This window comes from Crocodylus porosus, unplaced genomic scaffold (assembly GCF_001723895.1).
Source record: "Crocodylus porosus isolate Cpor-Errol unplaced genomic scaffold, CroPor_comp1, whole genome shotgun sequence".
Lineage (NCBI taxonomy): Eukaryota > Metazoa > Chordata > Crocodylia > Crocodylidae > Crocodylus > Crocodylus porosus.
The window spans coordinates 26,993,485-27,004,839 of NW_017728917.1; the positions used below are offsets into that span (position 1 = coordinate 26,993,485).

The 11,355-nt window shown below is 44.6% G+C and overlaps 1 protein-coding gene across 1 annotated transcript in view; it reads right to left on the reverse strand.

The window, feature by feature from the left end:
• The window catches only part of FBXW12 (F-box and WD repeat domain containing 12), a 37,507-nt gene extending 32,199 nt beyond the window's left edge, over nt 1-5,308 (reverse strand). The window contains exon 1 of the mRNA XM_019536954.1: nt 5,248-5,308. The gene's annotated coding sequence lies outside the window, so the exon portion shown is untranslated. The remainder of the gene's footprint in view (nt 1-5,247) is intronic.
• Between the last annotated feature and the right edge of the window lie 6,047 nt (nt 5,309-11,355).

Consider the following 11,355-nt stretch of genomic DNA (forward strand, 5'->3'; position numbering starts at 1 on the left):
AGCACTGCCGAGCCTATAAGGATGCTGCAGGTTTTTCCTCCCAAGGTGGAGAACCTTGCATTTATTGGTGTTAAACACCATGAGGTTCTTGTCCGCCCATTTGCTGAGCTTGTCCAGGTCAGCCTGGATCTTCTGGCGTGGATGCTTTTAATTAAGAAGAGTTTCCCTACAGTGAAGTTAGCACTTGAGAAGGTTCCAGCACCAGCCGGGGAAGATGGCTGTAGAAGAGGTCCAGCCTGACTAGAAGGAAATCTGGCCATCAAAAAAAAAAAAAAAAAAAGTATGACAAGAATATGAAATTTCAATTTTTGAGGTGCGATGTGAAATATTCTCATCTGAATTTCTATACAGTGCATAGGTGAGGAGGGAGTTATCAAAATGTGAGGGAAATAAAATATTTTAACAGTGATTACTGAAAGATGGGCCTTTCCCAATTTAGAACCCCCCCCCCCCGAAAACAAAAACTTAAATTATTTAAAATGTTCCAATCCATTCATGGTAGTTGCTGTGCTAGTTTTGCTGTGTATAACTTGAACTGTTTTAGCTGTTACACATAGGCTAGGAACAGATGTTGAATTTATTGCAGGACAGGTTGTGCCCGTGTTTGTCCCAGAACAGAGAAGTCTCAGGACTGGAATGCATGCATATCACCTTTCCAAGCAGGGCTTAGCAAGCAGGTGAATGTGTTGCTGCTCCTCTGCCACTGATTCAACAATGCAATCCTGGGACAATGGTTAAGACATATCACAATGTCCTGAGACAAAACTGTTAGTGTTTCTTATCTTGTGAACCTTTTTTAGGGTTTGTACCGGGACAGGCACCAATGCCTGAACAAGAACCTTTCTTCTGGAACAAGCACAATGTCAGTTTGTAGCCATAGTTGTTCCCCACTTGCTCTGTCTGCCAAGAGTTTCAACTACAGTGAAAATTCAGCACTAACACCTTTTGTTTACTCTTCACTGCCCTTGGCCATAATGGCGGCTTACAGACATGGAAAACAAAAACAGAACAGCACAGCACTTTCAGCTTGGTGTGCTTTTGCACTGAGTGCAGTACATGCCCAGAAGAAGAATTGCATTAGTTTGACCCAGCTTGCCTAGCATCTGTATAGCTTGCATGTTTCAGCTGGGCTTTTTGGTGCTTTTATCCAATAGCCGATTCAATCTCCTATTAGAAATCAGCTTTTATCTAATAGCCAATTCAATCAGCTATTAGATAAAAAGGCACCAAAAAGCCCAGCTGAAGCCCATGAGCTATACCAAGACTAGGTGAGCCGGGTCAAACTGACATGATTCCTCTTCTGGTAAAGCACTAGTTTTATTCCACCCCATACCTTTCTGGTAAGGCATGCCGCATGTCCTGATATTGTTTGCCTCTATCTCTAGTCATACAAAGCATGTTAGAACTTGATCAGTTTTCTTCTATGTCATTAGACCTCCACAGTTTACAATTATATGGTTGATACCATTCATTTATTTACTTCACAATTATTATTTGGAAATTTATAACCGGAGGGCTGTACCAATCATCCTGAAGATGTTACTGGGCCCAACAGTAAACAGATGTGCATCAAGCATCTACACTAGTAACACTTCCACAAACACAAATTAGCTTTTTAGCTTAGTCAGGCATTTTCCAGAACACACATGTTTTGATAGATTAGCAGTGTTTATATAATTTTAAAGGAAATAATGCATGCAAGCTCTTCTGCCTTACATCACAAGATAAAAAAACAACACATACCTCCACATATATAAATAGGGGAAAATTCCTGGCCTCATGTGGTGGTAGGAAGTTATTTGTAGGACTGCAGAATCCTGTAGCCTTCAATGCAGTACAGTTGTTTTAGTTTACTGGACAAAGATACTTGAGGCTAACACAGGTTGTTTGAACAAACTTGGTTGGAAAACAAATCCAGTACAGTACTGCATTAACCCTCCACCCACTCCCACACACACCCCCATGGCTGAAGTGAAGAGAATATATGAAACTATATTACAAACATCTTTCATTTGCCTAATGTCAGATTTATAAATGGAGAATTAAAAAAATGAAGTCTGACTTTGCTTTAATAAGTCTCGTCTCTCCCTCTTCTCCAGTCACACTGGCTCATCCTCCTGTAAAAACTTGACCTCCCCATTGCTCCCAGAGAATGAACAGATCACTCCTATTTCCCTCGCTCCCACCCCCAATCATCCTCTTTTCCCCAACCCCTCTACACACCATCTGGTTTGCCATCACCAAGTGCACAGAGGGCTTCGTGTAACAGAAAGCTCATGTTGCTCCTGTGACAAATGGCATTACATACAGTTCTCCGTCACCCTTCTCCCCAAGCAGTTGCCCCAGTGAACTCTGGGGAGTTGTTGGGTAAACTCTGACGGTTCACACATTTTACCAAAATATGACAAACCTCTTGTAGGTACCACAGTGGGTGCTGTGCATGGTTGAACTTGTTGACAACAGAAGAGCAACTGTTTTCAGCATCAGCTGAATGGGGTCGTGGAAACCATGTTTGATGTCAATTTCTGGAGTGCAGCCATGGCTGTATTTGGATGATTTCCACCGTATACCCATATTCCTCTTCTCTTCAAAACACACACCTTGCTGCCTCATGCAAGTACATTGTTTACTCCCCAAAGCACAATACATGATCCTCTGAACAGCTCTGCATCTGCAGCCTTCTTGCATTATGCACAGGATCCGTTTCAGTTTTGCTGGATCAGGTCCATTGTACTCAAGATCTTTGTCCGGCAATAAATAGTCTGCTCTGGCAGTTCATCTCTTCACCTCCATGTCCATTTATAAATATAAAAGGAAGTATCAGAGTTAAACAAAAAAACAAAAAAGACAAAAATAGTAAGCATTTAAGTGCATACTGTGGTGACCTCTGAATACATACATATTTTTAAAAATGAATATCATACATGCTTCTATTTACAGTGGGTAGCTTGCCGTAGAGATGGAACAAAAAAGATTGTTAAAGAAGCCAAGCTGAAAGGTCAAAATGATGGTCCAGATAGGGATTATCCCTGCAAACATAATAGGCTGACAGTCATAATCAGAAAACAGGGTGAAGTGAAAAATAAGCTATTATAGAACTGGAGGGCTAAAAAAGAATGTGGGGGAGAAAAAGGAATTAGAATGAGGAGAGGTTGGTGCACCCAGTCCAGGAGACAACAGGAGCTACAGGCAAGCAAGCCGTCATATTTAAGCTGGAAGCAGCTAAATACTAGGTGCTATTCATATGGTTAGGCCTCCCTCTGTTATTTTAGACCTGGGTCTCTGAATGATGCATTCCTATGGTTAGTATTAAAGGATGCTGTTTGAGGAGGCTGTGTGGTACCTGTGTGTCAATCATTTGTAGCTACAAATTCCAGGGGGAGGAGGGGGAGAAATCAAATGAAGGGTTCAAAGCCCAGTTGGACCTTGTAACAGGGAGCCAGAGCTCCTGTGACTTTAGGAAGAGCTCACTGCAGAGCAATAGGCTGCACAGCGGGGAAACCACAGAAACTCAGGAGCAGATCTCCAAGCAGCCCAGAAGAAATAACTGCAGAAAGAACTGCTTGTGACAAGAAGGGGTGGGACTTCAGAGGCACATAAAACCAGTGCCAGAGACTGGCAGTCAGTCTGCCCTTTGGGTGGCAGGGAGAAGATTTCCTGAACAGAGGAGTGTCCGGTTGGCATCTGAGCTGCCTTAGGGAATGCAAGTAAAGTGGTGATGGCTTGCAGGGAAATAGGACCCCGGGTAAGGGGAAGTTTGGCTGCGCAGCTAGTGAGCTGGGGTTTATGTTCAGGCTCAGTGTAGGCATAGTTTGTGTTGTAGCTGGTGGGCTCACACCATTTACACTGGTGGACTGATGGTGACTACAAGAGGAGGAGGTCACATAATGCTAGAGGAATACTTAGCATTTTGTTAGAGCCTCTGTGAGAGGCTGGGCTTATAACGCAGGTAGTGACTAATAAGGCCAAAGCCAGGAGACAGAAGCAGCCTGAAGCAGGGAGGGCCAGGGGCCTGTAGCCTGAGAGGGTGGAAAAAGTTGTCTGAGATTGGGGCTAAAGCTCAGAAGCCAGGTCAGGATAGCAGGTTGAGGCAAAAAGGCATGACTAAAGAACCTGGGTGAAGGCTGGCAAGGCCCCAACAAGGGTCTAAAGGCTGGAGGTGGCATAGCATTTTTCTTGGGGGCAAAGTGTCCTACTTAAGTGATGAATGACAACATCTGAGAGGCATAGGCATGGTTGTAGGGGAAGTCAGAGGCCACAGAATTAGGCCTTAAAGCAGTGAATGCATCTGAGTGTGGATGGGCCAGGAGGGTCCCACCTAGTGCCTGAGGGCAGGACAGTGATTAGCAGGGTTCAGGAGGAACCCACTGACTGATAGTGAACAAGGGCTTGCTTTCAGACCCAGAGGCAGCCTTCCTTCCCATGCACCAATATCTACATCAAGGCAGGGCAGACAAGGGAAGAAGGAGGGTACCTTAAAAGCCAGAACAGGGCATGAGTTGCAGGGCCACCAGAGGGCATCACAGCCACCCCTTGGGCTCCATCCTGCCACAGGCTTGCTGAAGTAAAGTAATACTCAGAGGGCTGTAACCCCAATCTTATCAAAAGAAACTCCACCCCAGGAGAGCTAAAAAGACACCAAGCCTTAGGGGGTGCATGCAATTGAGACCTAGGGAAGTGACATTTGTGGTAACCCATATAGATGCTAATAACCAGAGTACAGTTTAAAAAAAAAAAAAAAAAAGTGTAATGAACTTAAGAGACCAAAGTTACATTTTAAAATCCCTTAAGGGATTTCTCTCTCCTAAGGTATATTAGAGGTAATAAAAAAATCTCTGCTATAGCAAACCCACAGTTTATGAGCAACTAGAAAGACCTCTAGTAGCCAACAGAAGAGCTGTACTGATTGGGTTTGCACAGATCAGGTAAGTCTTCTTTTAGTTTTGGTTCTCAAGGACCCCAAATTCAAACAGAGATCTGTCTAAGACTCTGATTCATATAGGAAGCCTATGGCTTCACCAAGTTGTACTCAATTCCAGAGTACAAAATAAAGTCAGCAGAAATGCCACAAAGCCAGGATTGATGATAAGGAGAGTGAGGTAGCTCAGACTTGAACACAACTTCCCAGAGACCTGGGGTTTAAATGTGATGGGACAAACTTGGCAAGAATCTCCATTTGCATTCCTTCCAAACAGCTTCATAGCCAGCAAGCCTCAAAACACAGAAACCAAACAGGACAACACTTACCTCTACCCAGACTTTTCCTCCTGGCTTCTGGTCAGCATACCTCCCTGCCTGTCTCTTCTCTGAGGAGTAACCCAACTCCTCTAAGGCATGGAGCCTATCAGTTACTAGGTTCAGCTGCACCTAATTAGCTCCCTGCTGCAAGTGCCTCCCTGAGCTAATTCTATATTCTGGCTTGGAATTAACCCCTGAAACCACAAGCCATTGCCTGGGTCTTCAGCTCTCTGGGGCATAACTCTGGGAGCTGGAAGAATTATTATAGGTTCACCCCCCAAAAGGCACAAAAATCCCATAGTCACTCTTCCGGCACTCTCAGATGTATATCTCAGTCTTGTTTCAGATACTGAATAGTCATATAATTCTTTAAAATCTGAATTGCTGTTCATATTATGACCAAAATCCAAACCAGACAATACTCATTCTGAGGTCTACACTGGTCTAGTTCTCAGCCTCAGCCCTAATATCTGTGATATAAAAATCCAGACAGTGAAGGAGACTTTTGTCTTTCCTGATTTCTGACCTGCAGCAGCATCTTACATAATTTACTCATCCCAGAATGCACATCTACAGCCTGTTCCTGTTTGCTTTGCAGTCCCCTTATATATGCAGCTGAAAAAAATGACAAGATAGAAAGGGTTATTGGGGCTGTCAGCCTTGTGATGTATTATATCATCAGGCAACAAGTAGAAGGCCTTGGAAATTACCAGGCTTTGTAATTTTATTTATTTATTTATTGTTTTAAATTTTTTTTTAAACAACCATTTAGTAGATAAGAGGCTCTTAATACGGAAAGTGCTTTTGTATTAACCTCTCAAATTCTGCTACTGAAAGGACTCTCCAAGCTGACTATTACAGGAGATGTTTTGACAACAAAACAGTGCAGCTATCATTAGCCTGATAAAAGGGAGCCAGAGTTGGGGTATTGATGGTATATGTATCTAGGATATAGTTACAAAATGGACTTTTAACCACATTCTCTCTCATGATCTCATGTGAGAGGCCATCTTTAAAAAATGTTTTTTTGCATTTCTTCAGTAACTTTGGATCTTCATACTTATGAAAAATGAGACATTAATAACCCTGATGAGAGCCAAGCATTGTGCAAGCTTCCTTACTTAGCTTAGTCAACACATTTCAATCCTGAAAACAAAAGCAACAGTGAATCTATCTTAGCAGAGAGGCATTATAGCTGGCTGTGGTCTGGTTTTTCTGAAACATTCAGAAAAGAACTCTACTGAGGCTACCAGTCTCAGCTACCTTCTTCTGACTAGACCTATATTTGAGTCTGTGTTTTCAGGGCTGACTCATTGCACTGCCTAACCCCTAAAAGCAACCCTGACAGAAATTAACAATAGAAACACCGTTGTGGCAACAAGTGATGAATGGTTCCAGGGTGTAACTCAGGCTTAGTCTTTGTTCAAGAAAAAGCTGCTGCTGCTAAATAAAGAAATGGAAATGTATTTTCTGGGCAATATATGGAGAGAATTAATATATCATACATGGAATAAACTCGTCATCCCATTGCCCCAGATGTGATTTCTAAGACCTGTGAATGTCTTCTGTGTGAGAGACAGGATGATCTTGAGAGGGCTGCCAATCAAACTCAAGAGTACCAATCCATGAATATCCGTTGCCTGTATGACCTTGAACCAAACATGTAGTCTCTCTGGCCACATCCAGACAAGGGCAGATGTTTGGTTCCCTAGGGACAGCTAGCAGCGGGACACCTTGTGCCACTGCTAGTTGTCCCTGGGGAATGACTGTGCCACGTGCCCTTTGGTGTGCAGCAGGTTACCTCAGGTGGGGTAGGGGAGGCTGGGACCAGCAACTGTGCTGGCTCCAGCAGCCTTACCTGAGGTCCTGGGGGCCAGGGAAGCTGCAGTCTCTCTTGCAGCTTGGAGCCTGGCCAGCAGCCGGAGCATGGCTTGGACTGGCCAGGCTCCAGTTTTGGCCGGGCACACTGCCTCCATGTGCACTGCCCCCCTATTTTTCTGCTTGGGTTTTTTTGACCCCTGGATCTTCAGGGGTCAAAATCCCTCCCCCCATGCTGCAAGTTAGCAGTGTGGGAAATGCCTGAATGTGCAGTGCGTGGGGCTGCAGATGGGTTTGTGGTGTCAGCTGCACTCGTCTGGATGTGACCTATGAGTCTCAGTCTCTCATATGGCTATATGGACAGTGCTTGCCTACCTCACCATGAGCCCAGTTTATGGCTTGGTATAATCTTACAGAATATGGCCCTGTGGTATAGATTCATAGAGTCTATGGCAAGGAGAGACAATTTTAACCATCTAGTCTGACGATCTGCATACATGCAGACTACAGTATTCATCCCAGAAGCTGAATTAAAATATGTCTTTTTCTAGAGAGATAGCTAATACAGAAGACTAGAGCTTTGTTTCTAAAGTATTAAGCTAGCAGAACGCAGCCTTGCTAACTTGTCCCTGTAGAACAGAAGCGAGTATCCTTGATAACAACTTGCTGTAATTTGTATTTGTTGTCAGCACATCACAAAATTCACAGCACTAGTTTCAGTAAATAAAGCTATTGATTGTTGCCTCCTACTGTTGGACTCTGAGGCATGCTGGTTCTGCCTCTGGGAATTCAATCAGGGGCATACTGCAGTTAGATAAATAATCAATATTCAGGTTTTTTATCTGAAGAATATTTCTCCAGGGAATCATGGGCTCTAGGTTTTTTTTTGCTGGCTACTTTTAAGGTATGCTTTAAGGCTCATGATTTAAAGTATGATTTCAGGTATGATTTACTGTGGTGGGATTAACTTTTGCTGATTCCCCTGCTTCCTCCCCCCTTCCCCGATTTCTTTCTTTGTTCTCACTTTTTTTTCATCCCCTTTTTGCCTGGTCCTTCCAGTAATTTCCCAGAAGTCCACAGGTTTAACAGAGAAGTTTCTGCTCTGTTTGAGGGCTGCACGTTTTTATTGTAATGCGGTGCACTGATTTTTATTTCATGATCCTTAAATGCTATCTTAAATAAGTAGTCTAAAAAGGAACAGTATATAAAGGAAAATGGTGTGCATCTACACATTGTAAGACAAGTGAAAAGTGAAGATTAGGCTTTGAAGATTTTTAGAAGGGCCAGTGATTCAGTGGGGCAATTTGAGTCATGTGTTGTCTCTGACACCTCAGCAAACTAGATCTATAGCCCTCGCACAATAGACAATATTTGGAGTAACAGAACAAAAGCAAATCAGTCAACAGCACAGTAAATTATTTGTTTTTATTGGTGTGGCGTTGATTCCTATGGGGACAAAAATGTGCTTAGTTTTAACACAGGCAACCCTATCTTTTCGTACCTAACAGACAACCTAGATTTCTTTCAGGCTGTACATATCAGCTGGATGAAACAACTGATCTTGACTTTAGCATTAGGGGCAAAGAAGCAAAGAATGAACTGAACTTAATGAACTCCTGAATTTTATTTTGTATATCATATTAGGCAAAAGCATGGAACGTGAATCATAAAAGATAATTTTAAATTGCTCCCTGATTTTTCCGATGTTTTGAAACTCATTGTGGTGGTCAAATTGGTATATAAGAACTAGGTACTGGATTTGGTTTGATATCCCTGGAAAATCCTGACACTGCCTTTATGCTCTTTGTAGCCACCTGTATCATTCAAGAGCAGTTGTATATTGCATCAGTAAAACACGGGATGTTACAAAAGTACTCTGTCTTGGCATCACTGATTTCTTTTCCAATGGAAAACTGACCTACCAGGCAACAAACAACTGCTGCCACTTGGATGACGGGCAGCTACATGCAAAAAACCTATACAGGGAGTGACTTCTAGAATGTATAGAGGCATAAGTAAGTGGAGTACCTCTTTGAAAGTTAATAATGACTCTATTAATCATGAAAGGCAGCAAGAGAGTAAAAGACAATTTTAAAAAGAAAAAATTAAACAACACTTTTGTGGAAAAAAGCCTTCGGATAACACAGATGGAAGGGAAGGAATCACTTTCAGAACTGCAACTCCGGGCTTCCAGTTGATGTGTCAGAATTTGGCATCCATGATAGGGTTGGTAGTTCCACTGAGTGGCTAGGGTTATGTTTGTTCTCCAGCAAGGCCAAGATCCATTACCAAGAGCTGTTCAAATCCCAGGTATCTCACTGTATTATTATTTAGTGGTACTGCAGTCAATAGCAGGGATAAAGAAACCAGGGTATGAGCCCCGGGTGCTTTGAGGGCACTGCCCTACTGTGGGATCAAATTCATCCTAGTCCCTTGCCAGTGGTGACAGCAATTGGTAGCACTTGGACAGGGGGTGAGAGTTGGGGCTGGCTTGAGGCTTTGGCTGTGGGGAGCAGGAGCAGGAGCAGGAGTGTCCCACAGCTGGTGGGAGAGCTGCCGACTCATGGTGGTCACCTTCTCAACCTCATACCTCTCTCCCCTCTTCCCGCTGATCCATGTGCTAAACTGATACATGGTGTTATATGCCTGTCCCAGCATTACATCTAGTGTCTCGGCTCACTGTGAGAATTGCCATGTTTTCCACATGTATCTGACTCAGTGAGGGCATAAATTGAAATACTACTTTTCTACTTCCCTTTGAAACCCTCCTTTCCTATAGATTTTTCTCCCAAGAGAACCTATCCCGCATTTTTATTGTATCTGCCATTAGCAGCTGCCTTGTGCACAGCACACATGTATATCTTAAACTATATCAACCCCTAAGCCTGTCAGAGCCTTGGGGGCAGGGACCATTGCCAAGATGTTTTAACCCATGTGCTCAGAGTTAAGCTTTTAATCTGAGACACCAGAAGTGGACTGATTTTTAGAAGTGCTGTGCCCCCATTGACACCAATGAAACTTCTACAGGAGCAAATCCAAACACTAACTTTGGAACATTTTGGCCCTTATCTTTAACTTGCACAGGGCAGACTGAACTGACAGCACTTCAGAATATCATTTAAAACAATACCAGAAGTTTCTAAATGATCGGAATTCTGGATTTTTCAAGTTTTATTCAAAAGTAAGTCTAGTTCCCACGGGCTTTTTACCCTTGATTCTTTCATCTCTCGGCGTTCAGGCCCTATTTGAAGGCTAGCTGCAGGGTATATTTACCGCCACTAGATGGTGCATTTACAAAGAAAACTAATTTGGTTCATCCCCAGTCGTTATCAGAACAAACTTCTGGCTCATCTGCCCTTCAAATACACTCGCACTCCCTGTACAGTTTGCGCCTGCAAAGGTTTGTTTGGTTTTTTTCCACATTTTATTTTGTTTTGATCACAAAGTGCAATGATGGTCACCCACCTCGTGCACTCTGGCACAGGCGGCGTGAAAAGATGGCCAAAAAAGCATGCCATCGGGGAACAATTGCCAAATATGCCTAATAGAAAATGACGCTTCTGTTACACCGGGAGCACGCGGAAAGGAAAACAACCCCCTCCCCCTCCAAATATCTAGTCGATGTATTTACAGCGGGCGCTTTCTGCTTCCACCCGGCTCCCCGGAGAGGAGCCCGAGCAGGTCGCGCGCCGTGCTGAAGCCGAGCGGTTCGGGACGGCGGGGAGCCCGCCCGGTGCAGGTGTGTCAGGGCTGAACGGGGGTGCCCGCCAGAGAGCCGCAGGGTCATTGAGTCAGCGGGGTATTTACCCCGCTTCGCTCTGCCCGGCCGCTCAAGCTGGACCCGCTCTTCGGGTCGGGCTTCCAGTCCGAATCAGGCAGCCCGTTTATTGGGTTTTTGTTTGGTTTTGTTTTCAGAAAAACACGCCGGGGAGAACAATTCCAGCACCACACCCCTGTTATCGCGGAGGTAACCTCCCTGGCCGATGTATTTGAAGTGGATAATAACGAGTCACCACATCCGTCTCGGCTCCGCGCGCGGCCGCGCACGGCCCTCAGCCCCCGCGCTCCCTGCGCGCCGCGGGGCAGCGCCACAGCCGGGCCGGCCCCCCACACCTGCCGGCGCTCAGTGGGGGCGGGGGAGCGCCGGCAACTTGCACTCGAGGCAACAATGAGCTTTTTCTTCGGGGCGGCTGTCGGCTCGTCTCGCCTGCCTTTACTGCGGGCAGATAGGATCTAAATTGTCCGGGGCCGAGGGCTGCGCGCAGTGGTGCTGAACGGCGCGGGGCTCCCGTTCCTCGG